Here is a 13,152-nt window from a genome sequence, read left to right on the forward strand (position 1 = left end):
TTCAGAATATTTTCAAAAATGGTAATGCCAACAAGATATTTTCTTATAAACCCTTAGTTCTCTGATGAACTAAACTCATGGGAAACCTCTTTTCACCCTGTTCTGGCCAGTTGAAACTTTTTCTGATCTATAATATAGAAGTTTGACTTCTATCTTCTGTTGAAAGAAGTTCCTTTATGCTCATAAAGTTAGAATTCTTTCCCAGACTCCCAGTGGATGCCAGGAGCAGTTCTTATTTGAATTACTCACAAATGCAGCGGGCATAAGAGGGTATGTTCATAAATACTTCATTGTTTTTAGCTGTACCTTAAATAATAAATACCCTTGGTTTGGAGAATTTTGGTTTCTAAACATGAGGCCTATTTTTTTCCATTATAAAGAGCTTTAAAAAGATTATTTTTATATTTCTTTCCTAGTATTCACCTAGAATTACCTATGAGTTAAGAGTATCCAGTATAAACTGATAAAATGAGGGCAAATTTAAGTTGAATCTGAATTTTAGGCTCATGACAGGTATTCTAGAAATGGCCCATGGCAGGTGTTCAAAACCGCTTCCCATATTCCATCATGGAAATGATCTGTATATTCACATAGCTTATGGGGAATTTCTATGCATATAGTTATTGTGTGAGGTATTAGTAGACACTGGTATTGGAAACACAACAGACTTTGTTCTAGTTTCAGATCTCACAGTTTCTGTTAGACTATAGCAAAGTGAATATATTTTCTTATATGTGCATTTATAAAGTGATGTTAAGAATACTGATTTTTCTTGTATGAGAATTTTAGGAGTAAAGTTGCATATGGTGGAATGAGTATTTGATATAAAATAATTATAATCAGCTCCTACTATTTGTGATAAACAGCAAGATATCACTAAAACTTTATGCTGCTATATGCTATGTGAATAAATTATGATTAAATTTGTGTGTTTTATGAGAAGTAAATGAAAAAAATTAGAATACTTATATTATTAATATTTGATGTCTATGTGCATGCATATGCATGTCTGTCTGTATTTATATATATATATGTGTGTGTGTATAAAATGTATTATAACTATTATGATATATAACCATACATTATATGCATTGTATATGCATGCTGAGTGATACACATGCATGTGCATAAATATGCACCTGTACATGCAAACATACACAAGGATGCTAAGTGGTGCAAGAATCTTTCAGAATTATAAAGAACTTGTTAAAGTAGAAATGTTAAGAACATTTGGTAAAATTATTTGAGCAGTATTCCTATTTAAAAAGAGGAAAAAAAGTAAAACAGAGTGACTTAAAAGTAATTTATAGAGAGCATTCAAAGAGATAAAAAAGAAAGTCTGGTTTGAATATCCTGGATAAAGATTTATGTTAGAAGCCACATTTAAGAGAGACAAAATTCATTATTTGACAATATTAAAAGATTTTAGATGATGTAAAGGAATGTCAGTCTCATTTATTCAGTTAATGAATACGATTTTGCCAATCATTCGACTAGAATAAAATTCACTTACGGCTTCTACTGAGCACATAGTTCAAAACAATGTTTATGAAGGATTTGGTTATCCTATTTGTCCTCTGTTAAATTCTTCATTGGCAAGCAAACAAAAGATCAAGTTTCAATTCAGGTTTACCCATTAGTATCAAAAGCTCTGCTAAAACCATCCCTCTCTATCCCTTTGTGTGGTATACCTATCATTGAACACATTTAGACTCAAAAAATTTTAATAATACAGGTATCCGGCCATTGTTCAATTAGCATATAAGCATGTTTCAGACAGAGCACCAGCAACCTTTGCTTCTTCCTTGCTTTCTGGCCAATCATATGTGCTAACAATGATTTGTTTCCCTGAGAAACATTTTTTGTTGTGATGGTGGTAGTGTTATCAATTTCCCCATGCTTCTCTAATGTAAGCTGTTTAAACTATAAAATAATTAATTATAATTCATTTGCCAAATGTATTGTTGAGAATAATGTATTTTAAAGTAGCTTGAAGAAGCACACGTCATATCATTGTACACTGTAGCAGACCAGAATTCATGGTTTTTTTTTTTTTTCATGGAAAAGTAAATTTCTAGCTGTGGAATGTACCCCTGTGCCATAATTCTCTTAGCTTATGGATGCTATTATTTGTATTGAATAGATTCACCTTAACCATTCAAAAATATATTTTCAACATTGTTCAATTCATGAAGATTATTTTCACTAAAATGTAAAGGGAAAGATATTACTAAATATAATTTCAAATGGCACCAAATGCGGATTCTTTTTGGTAACAGAAATATGATCAAAAAGGCTTTCATTGCCTTCCTCTAGCTTCTTCCTGAAGAGCATTGGGGAAGTATAAGACATCTCAGTCTTAAACATGAGGCTTCTACATGGTCTTCTACATTACCATTGCTTAGTTAATAGGATTTTAAATTTCTGTAGTTTGAGCAAAACCTCAGCCAACAAATTTTGAAGTCATTAATCATTTCAACTCTCTAACTTCCAAAACTGACAAATGCAGCCCTACATGTTGTTTTAGTATTTAAATGTTTCCATACAAGATGATAAACATCTCCTGCTCAAGCTCTCACCCACCCAGGTGCTACCTCAGATGTCCCCTCCCAGGAAACTCCCCATCATCCACCAAACAATGAAGACTAAGCCAGTGGGACTCTGCTCCTGCACCACGTGCAGCTTCAGTTCTGATACGCGTGTACCCTTTCTTCACAAGTTGTTAAATATTGTAACTATCACTCTTAATTACCCCAAACTATAAAATTTCCTTCAAATATCCCATGAAATGAAAAAGGAAGGAAGGACAAAGTTACACTACTAACAATAGCGAGAGTCGTCCTGCTTCAGTTATGTCCAGGAAATGTGCTCCGTGAATCATTGTCTGTTCTTCCAACAAACACACACCGTCACAAGAAAAAAAGAGGAGGAGAAGAAGAAGAGAGAGTAGACAGACAGACAGGTGGGTGACATGGACTGTTGAGCTTTTCCAACAATAACCCTTGGAGAAATATTCTTTTATAAAACTTGTTCATTGTACATCTCATATTTCATCCCATTATCTTCCAGATTATTATTTTTTGCCTACCATCAGTCAGTTGACCCTGGAGTTATGAATATTTATCAAATATTATCAAAACACACTCAAAGACATGGAAAAGGTTATTAGAACTTAATGAGAGCACTATAACTTTAAACAATATTTATTTTAAATTTTCACAAAGCAAAGGACACAATGAAACACACCCATTGTTAACCCAATCAAGTTAAAAAAAATCCTGTTCTTACAGAGATGAATTACATCAGGCAAAGGGTGAAGTTACCTCAGAAAATAAATCATTTTTGAACAAAGAAATTAAAACTATAAAGCACAGGAGTTTTGGAAATCCATTAATTCAGATCTCATGACAATAGGACTAATATATATCCTTGTAGTATTTATGTATAAGGGGATTGCTATGTTGATTCCTTGGCATAAACAGCTTTGATAGAATATGGCAGGGATAATAAATTAGAAGTTAAGCTCCTGAAGAGAACATATGACTTCCATTTGCAGAATTATAGACTTATAAAATGCTATACTACTTAAGTAGCACCCAATCCATATTCCAAATTTTACAAGTGAATAAAATGAAAGAAGGCCAGAGAAAAGAACTAACATACTCATAGTCAGTGTGCCAGTATACAGTGAGTTACTTTAACTTCAACAGTACATATTTACTTGCAATGTGTCATTTTGAGTTTTAGAAATGGCAGAGACATACATTAGTTGTGTCATTTTGAGTATATGCCTTAGGTGCTTATCAAATCAGAGGACTTTCTTGACTATGTTACTTTAAATTTTCTTAGTAAAAATTATTTCTAAATTAGAAAAAGCTATTACAACACAAATTTTAAGCCTTTAGTGTGATATATATATATAAATATGTGTGCACACGTATATATACACACACATGTGCATTTATCATATATATGCACACATATATATGATAGTATTTAGAAATCTAAAATTAGAAATCTAAATTTAGAAACCTAAAGTATTGTTGGATACAGAAGTGTCCGTTTATGTTCAGTATGAGGAAGGGCTGCTGTGGTTGCTTACAGAATCTGTCTCTGGGCAAGATGATGGGCAGAGATGACAAGTAACCATAATTCTTTGCCTCGTATGAAATGGCTTTAGTTGGAAAGCCCCCTTCTAGTTTCTAGTAACAATTTTCGGAAGACATCTAAAAGAGATTTTAAGATAGAGATAGTTCACAGTAACTTTGTTAAGTATGACAGTTATACTTATTTCTCTCATGTGAAATCTAGTTTTTTTTTAGAGAAAAAACAAAACACAATAATTATTTGAAACTTATTTGAGAATAGTAGTTAGTATTCACAAATTGTCATTTTAATCTTTGTTTCCTACTAAAGAGGGAAAAAAATTAATGTGTGGTAAGTTTAGTTAAGAGGTGCTAAACCTATAAAATGAATTGACATAAGCACCTCTTGAAGGAAAAGAAATGCCATTTAACTATCATTACCCTCAGTGTTCTCATTTGTAAATATAAAGATAAGAAAATTTATGTTTTAGGACAATTTAACATATCAAGGATATATCGGTTTTAACAATTTATTAAATTGTTGGAGCACTATAAATGCTTACACATAATTAGTAGTGTTATTAATTCATAATGTTATGTCCATTAATTAATTGATGTTTATGCTTTATAGTATGTTATATATATTTGTTAAGATAATAAAGCTGTATCACTTAATATATATTACATAATTCAGTTGACATACTTATTTAAAATATCTTCCCATATCTATTTCCTCTAATTTATCCTTGATTAGGCAGTATAATATAGTCATTAGAAGTGTAAGTTCTAATATTAGAATGCTTGTGGTAAAGTCCTTCTCCATCACTAACTCTATAATTGCAGGATTTACAAACCTCTCTATGCCTGGAATTCCTCAGCTGTAAAATGGTGAAAAAAAGGAAAAAAAAAGAAAAAAATATAAAACTACTTTGTAGTTTGATGTGCTTGCTTGACAATTAAATTAGCTAATAGATTAGCTAATTTAGAATAAAATCTGTCCTGCCTTATATATTCAATATTTCTGCTGTACTTATTGATTACATTTATTTGTAGTAATGATTTTTATTAGCAGAAAGAAAAGAAAAATGTTTAATCTCAGAAGGAAGGTTTGAAATTGGAGGGAGAAATTTGACCATAAAATCAATTCTGCCTGCAGAAAGAAAGTTGACACAATGGTGGAGCACTGCGCAAATGTTAGGGAATCTAAATCCTAGGAGGGCTTCTTGTTTGTGCATTTCAGACAAAGATCAGGATTGATGTAGAGATTGTATTGTATACAAAACCTAAAGGTTTCCTAGTGTTTATAATAGTTTAAGTATACAGGAAGGATATTGACTATCTTTATCAACAAACCATGCTCAGTATTCCTGTCTCTGATTTTTAGGTTTACTTATTTATATCCTGTCTTATTGCAAAAGCACATTTAAGATGACTTGCAGGGATCTAGAAGCTATATTACAATAAACTGAATGCAGATTGTAAAGGCAGAAGAAAGCCAAAGTCTAAAGTCATAAATTCCAGCCATGGGGAAAGATAACATGAAAAACATATCATATTGCCCTGTCTGCTACCTAGAGGTGGACTACACGTTTGTATTTAAATGATACAAATTCTAGTCAAAAATGAAAACAATTCTTGAAGATTCAAATAGCTTCAAAAGAAAATTATGCCCATATCACAAGCACAAATGCTCTTGATTTGAAGGCCGTTTTCTGTAAGGTGATGTTTGTCGGCAGTTTATATTTTTACTGGTATTGTCTATGGGGTATATTCTTTAATTATGCTTTCTGATTTTTTCTGAAAATAAGCATCCAATTTTTTATGACAATAAGAATTTAACATTATAGTAACATTTAGCTTTAATGTTTCAAGATACATGATTTTATTACTTGTAAATAAAGATAAGGTTATTTCAACCTTACCAATCATTACACTATTTATTCTACTTGTGAAATTGTATTTCTAGTCCTTTTACAACAATGCTAAATATTAACAGAAAACATGGGCATTTTTGCTTCACTTTGTATTATATCAGTGATTTTTTTTGTATCATATTTAAAATATGATTCTAGAGTTGGCTTTTTGTGTAGGTATTCATGTAAAATAGGGTATCCCTCTATTGTTATAAACGTTCTGTGTCATTTTTTGCATTTGTTGTACTTATCAAGGTCCAGATGAATCTATACTTCATTAAAGGTCTCATGTATCCTTACCACCAATAAATGGCTTTGGTGTTATTTTTATTCCATATTTATAGAAGTTTAATAGTTAAGTGTGCCAAAATTGATAATTAATGTTTTAAAGTTTTAGTCACACATCAAATGAATGTTAACAATAGTTCATTTGTATTGACTCTTAAGACAGTGAATTTTATATATGTATAGGGTCCTGGCTTCCTATATAGCCCACGTTGCAGCATCACATGTAGATTATCATTCTAGAATCTCCATAAATAAGGTTACTATAATTTGTCTGAATAAGATGATCATCTTATTCAGGACTGAAGAAAGTCAATTAAAGGCACTTGACCCCAAAAAGAGACCTAAAATCTGTATAAGCCTTAGGCAGTGAGAAGTATCTCCCCAGACCCCAGTGATTGCCTGGACACTTTGCTTCTGCAGGGGAAAGAGACACCTAAGTGATTAGTTATGTGACACCATGTCCACCTTGGGTCAGCCTGAAAATCTTGAAGTAGAGAAAATTCAGTGGATCCAGCATGGATCATGATCAGTGTTAAAAATATACACATACCTCAAAGATATTGTAGGCTCAGTTCAGAACCACTGAAATAAAGTCTATGTCAAAATCAAGCAAGTCACAAGATTTTTTTTTTTTTTTAGTTTTCCAGTGCATATAAAAATTATCTTTACACTGTACCATAGTCTATTGTGTGCAGTAGCTTTATGTCTAAAAATATAATGTAAATATTGTAAGTAAAAGGTAAAAAATGCTAAAAATCATCTGAGCCTTCAGCTAATCATAATCATTTTGCAAAGTAACATCCAAGGTCACTGATCACAGGTCACCATAATAAATACAATCATGAAAAAGTTCAAAGTATTGTAAGAATTGCCACAATGTGACACAGGAACATGATGTGAGCAAATGCTGTTGAAAAAATGGTGCTGATAGACTAGTTCAACTCAAGGTTGCCACAAATCATTAATTTGTAGAAAAGCAACTTCTGGGAAGCCCAATGAAACAAAGTATAATAAAATAAGCTATACCTGTCAATGAATGCATATAATAAAAGAGTGGGCAGTATCTAAATTAATTTAATTTAATAAGTTAAAAAAAGAACTCTGTAAAGAATACTGATAGATGTGTTTTACAGCCCATCCAAAACCAAATTTTTACATTTGAGATAATACATGATTGGAGACTGACATCATCAAGATGGTGAAGTAGGAAACCCTGGCTTTTGTTTCTTCACAGAATCACTGATATACTAATGATTTTGAGAGCAAAATACTTTGCAAGGAATTTTAGAATGGAGATAAAAAGTCAAATAAAAGGAGCACAAGCTGAAAACAGTTTGCATGTGTAAGAAGAGCAATTTTGATTTACTCAAATAAGTTCTTCCCTCAAACCAGTTTAGCTCAGCATCGAGAAGATTGTGTCAGCCTGTGATTTCTTTCATGGGAGGAAAAGTGAGATTGGCAAGTGCATCTGCCTGCCTGGCTTCCTGCCTTCTCAGGGCATAATCCATTGAGTTGGTTTCTTTCTCACTTCATACAAAACTCTGAACTATCTGCAGGGTCCAGTCCTCTGGGACAGCAAAGAACAAAGAAAAAGGGAGGACATCCTCTTACAGCCAGTGCTGCTCTATGAGCTAGGAAAGTGGCACATAACCAAGGCTTTTTCAGCCACAAGAGAGGGCTTTATCCCCAGCATTTCAGAGTGTCCTCACAGAGCGAGTTCCTGTCATGCCTTATAGTGAATGCTGAGCAATCTGCAGGGTCTGAGCCTTAGGGCAAATAGGAATAAAGGAAAAGGGAGGGCAACCTCTTACAGACTGTGAAAAGGGGCAGAACAAAAGTCTACATTTTCAAATGTGCAGACACAAAGCAAACCTACAAGGAGCATGAAGAATCTCAAAAGTATGATACAGTCAAAGGAAGAAAATAAATATCCAGTAAAAACCTGAAAGAATTAAAAATCTGTGAATTGTCTGACAAGAATTTAAAATAATCATCCTAAAGAAGTTCAGTGATGAAAGTACATGGACAGATAACTAAATGAAGTCCAGAAAACAGTAAATGAACAAAATGAGAATATCAGCAAACAAACGGAAACAATTTTAAAGAACCAAACAAAAATATTGGAGCTGAAGAATACATAACTGAACTGAAAAATTCTCCTATTATGTCCAGCAAATTGTCTTAACATATCATTAAGATCCATTCTTCCAGCAGACACAAACCATTGAAAGAAGGAGGAAGAGAAGGTGGACATGAGAAAGAAGAAGCGGAGGAAGGGACAGCAAATAATCCCACTTACAATAGCATTTAAAACAATAAATGATTTAGGAATTCATTTAATCAAGGAAGTGAAAGATTTATAAAGTAATATCTATAAATTATTGATGAAAGAAAATACACAAATGTAGGAAAGATATCCCATGTTCATGGATTGGAAGACTTAATATTGTTAAAATGTCCATATTACCCAAAGCAATCTACATATTCAATGCAATTTCTATTATTATTCCAATGGGATTTTTTCATAGAAATAGAGAAAGAATCCTAAAATTCATAGAAAACCACAAAAGATCACAAACAGCCAAAGCAATTTTAAGCAAGAACAACAAAGCTGGAGGCATTGCAATGCTATATTTCAAAACATATTACAAGGCTATAGTAGTCTAAAAAGTATGGTACTGGCATCAAAATAGACATATGGAATGAGAGTAGAACAGAATTGAGAGCCCAGAAATAAGTTCATGTGTTTGTGTGTAGCTGATCTTTGACAAAGGTGCCAAGAACAATCTCTTCAACAAATGGTGTTGTGAAAACTGAGTATCCACATGCAGAAAAATGAAAATTGGACCCTTAATTCCACACTATAAACAGAATTCAAAGCAAAATAGGTTAAAGACTTAAAATGTAATACTTGAAACTGTTAAACTGCTAGCTTCTTGACATTGTTCTTGGCAGTGTTTTTTTTTTTTTTTTTTGGATACAATCCAAAATCACAGGCTACAAAAGCGAAGATGGACAAATGGACTTGCATGAAACTAAAAAGCTTCTGCACAGAAAAGGAAACAATCAACAGAGTGGAATGACAACATACATTACAGAAGAAAATATTTTTAAAGTGTGCATCTGGTAAGGAATCAATATACAAAACATATAAAACAACTCAATATCAAGAAAACAATTTTAAAGTGATTTTAAAATGTGCAAGAACTTGAATAGACAATTCTCAAAAAAAGCATTACAAATGGCCAAGAGGTACAGCAAAATGTGCTCAACATTATTAATCATCAGGGAAATGTAAATTAGAATCACAATTAGATATTGCTTTACTTTAGAATGGTTATTATTAAAAGAAAAAGATAACGAGCATTGGAAAGGATGTAGAGAAAAGGGAACCCTTGTGCACTGTCTATGGGAATGTAAATTGCTACAGTCTTTATGAAAAACAATATGAAGATTGCTTTAAAAACTAAAAATAGAACTATCATATGATACAGCAATCTCACTTCTGGGTATACATCCAAAGGATATTAAATAATTATCTTGAAATATCTGTACTTGTAGGCTCATTACAGCATTATTCACAGTAACTAAGATATGAACATAACCTGTGTCCATCAATGAATAGATGATAAAATATGATGTACACACACAATGAAATCTTTTTAGCCCCAAAAAGACAGAATTCCTGCCATTTGCAACCACGGGGATGAACCTTGAAGGCATTATGCTAAGTAGAATAATCCAGGCACTGAAAGACAGATATTGAATAATCTCACTTAAGTGTGGAATCTAGAAAGATAAAATCTAAGCAGAGAATAGAATGGTGGTTGCCAGGGACTAGAGAGTAGGAGATATTGATCAAAGGTTACAAAGTTTCAATTATGCAGGATGAAAATGTTGCCGGGATTTAATGTGCAGCATGGTGATTATAGTTAAGAATATTGTGTTATATACTTGAAGTTTAAGAGAATAGATCTTAAGATCTCACCAAAAAATATATTAAGATTCTCACCAATTTTTTTTTAAATATCATGTGAGGTGATGTATATGTGAATTAGATTGGTTGTGTACCAAAACATTATGTTTTATGCCTTAGATATACACAATTTTCATTTGTCAATTACACCTCAGTAAAGCTGGAAAGATGCAGTTCAGTCCACAGGGGGAAAATATATTTATTATTACGTAAGTTATGTTAATAGAACTGGTTCATTCTTACTTTCCTGAAAAAAATTCTGCTGACATCTGACATCTGATATTTTAATGTAGTGTTAGATTCTGTTTTTGTGGAAAGCTAAAAAGCATAAATATATCACATCCTGCTTCTGGCACTACTATGAATCGGGTTTGGGTGTTGCAGAAATCGATTCCATGAGAAACCAAGCACCACAATCAGAGAGCTGGAGAACTCAGGTTTATTGAGCCAGCAGACCCAGAGGAGCTAATGCTCCAAAATTCTGGGCCCCTTTCCAGGTGAATTCTCTCCTTATATAGGTTAATACACATAGCTATAGTTAGCATTAATTGATTGGTTACAGTTGGCATTAATTGATTGACTACTCAGTTTCCATGGGTTACAGGTGATTACAGAGTGCGGGAGTTGCTAGGGGTTACATGCAAAGGGTTTTCAAACAAAGGTGAGCAGGGACAGGAACAGAACATTCTTTTAGGTTCCAGTTGATTGTTAAAGTATTTTGTCCTCACTCTAGTGCAGCAAGCAGGTTTTACAGAAGCAGAGCAGGCATAAAGCTATGAACTCCAAGTTTTCCTTATCATGGGAATGTGAATCAGACTTAGGCTGATTTCTCCTCCCCCTGCCAAAGATTTTTAAAACTAAGGACAATTGCCTCATACTGAGTGTAAGAGGTGTTTTTTCCTCTTATTTTCCTCTTTATCAGTAATTCTCAATGTTAACATAGTTTAATTTTTTTATTGTGTTCATAGAATTAAAAAAAACACTCTATCTGGTATGTTGACATCAAGAGAAATCTAACCGATAGTCCTCTGTCATTATTTTCTTAGAATTTATTTTGTCATATCTTAAAAGTCTTGTTTCTCTGACACTGAATAGGCTGAATGCTACACACATACGTTCACACACACAAACATGTCTGAGGAATCTACTGAACCCATAAAAACTATGTGTTGGGAAAGTTGCACTGATTTTATTTGTTCAAAATGTCTAAATTCAGGAAAGATACCAGGACTGTACTACATTCTGCAAAACCCTATATTTGCATCCCGTAAACATGTAAGGAAACTGCAAAGAGGCTTCAATGGCCAAAAGGCCACAAGCACAGATTCATTCCATGATCTTGTTTTCTATCAAGATTCAGGAACATGGTATCCTTTTAGTAAACATCTGGCATTTGTTGGACTGCTCCAGGCAAGTTTGCAGCACTTTGCATATAAATCATTATATTATTCCCTGTGTGCTCCTGGCAAGGTAGATAGAAATGATAAACACTATTTAACAAAAGGGTCACATATCTCTGTGCATGTCAGCAATTTATAGGAACAAAAGTGAACAACTTAATGTATAGTTGGGAAGAAATAATCACACAATTATGTAAACTTTTGTTTCATGTCTTTACATTTACATTTTAAGTAGTAAAAATTGTATTTGAGAAGAGTAACTAATGCCTTCAAATTTATATATCACAACAGGTAATGTAGGAGGATTTTTTTTTGGTCTTAATAAATATCCCAATACTTTTTCTACATACTAGAAAAAGTGACAAAACATCCAAATGTACAACCCAAATGAAGAAATACTTCCATTTGCAGGTAGACAGAATTTTATTACCAAGTAACCAAATCTTACTGCCCAAGTTCAAGAAATCATTCAAGGCTATGTGATTAAAAACTCAATAAACTAAATATTTGTTAAACTACTAGGTTTCATTCATTACTGTTGGCATTAAAAATTAGTTGTTGCTCCTAAGTATTCTCTTTCCCATCAGCAAAAATGCTAAAGTTTATTTCTAATAAGAACTGCTTTCTAAATTGGTAACTGAATGACCAACAAAAGTTATGGTTCATCTGTTTGCTTGTACAATTTGAGGCAAGGGTGGTTGGTGGCAGTGATGTGAGTGCATTTGGTCATGCTGAAGTTGAGGTTTCTATGCAATATCCCAGTGGTCTCCAAGAAGCAAGTGAATATATACTTCTTTGGTGTCAAATTCAACAAAGTGAATAGGGTCAGTTTTAAAGCGAGCAATTTGAGAAAAAGTTCCACACTCTAATTCCCACACGTGGCTGTAGAATATAGTTCTTTTTTTGAACATAAGATAAAAAAAAATTAAGTTAATAACAAGACAATGAAGCAGAAGCTGTTTTTATTATAGCAACTATTTTTAGAGTTTAATGGAATTGTGTGTACTCTTCTGGAGAGCAATAGAGAAAAGAAATTCAATTACTGGGTAATACAAATCAGACTACAAAACAAATGTGTTTCTAGTTCTGTTTTAAAGAGTTTAACACTTGTTAAGCAAACTTGTTTATAAAATATCATGTGTAGATAAATAGAAAAGTACTTGACAATTTTGCAGTGGTTGAAAGAAAACAAATTCATTGACATTATATAGTGGTCAATAACAAACACATTGATATAATACTTCTAGACTATTTTAAATGCTAAACTTGAGCTTCAAGTCTACTAACATTTTTTTGAAAAATTATAGAGCTGAATAGTATAAACTGAGGCAAGGGATAAACCCAAATATCATTTTAAAGAAAATCAGACTAGATATTGAAACAGCTTATAAATATTAAAACATTTAATAGAATATCATGAAGACTAAGAATGAATAATGCTAACCCAAGATAAATGTGCACCTACTTCTATGTGATGGAAACCCCAATGT

This window comes from Hippopotamus amphibius, chromosome 7, assembly GCF_030028045.1.
Source record: "Hippopotamus amphibius kiboko isolate mHipAmp2 chromosome 7, mHipAmp2.hap2, whole genome shotgun sequence".
In the NCBI taxonomy this organism is placed as follows: domain Eukaryota; kingdom Metazoa; phylum Chordata; class Mammalia; order Artiodactyla; family Hippopotamidae; genus Hippopotamus; species Hippopotamus amphibius.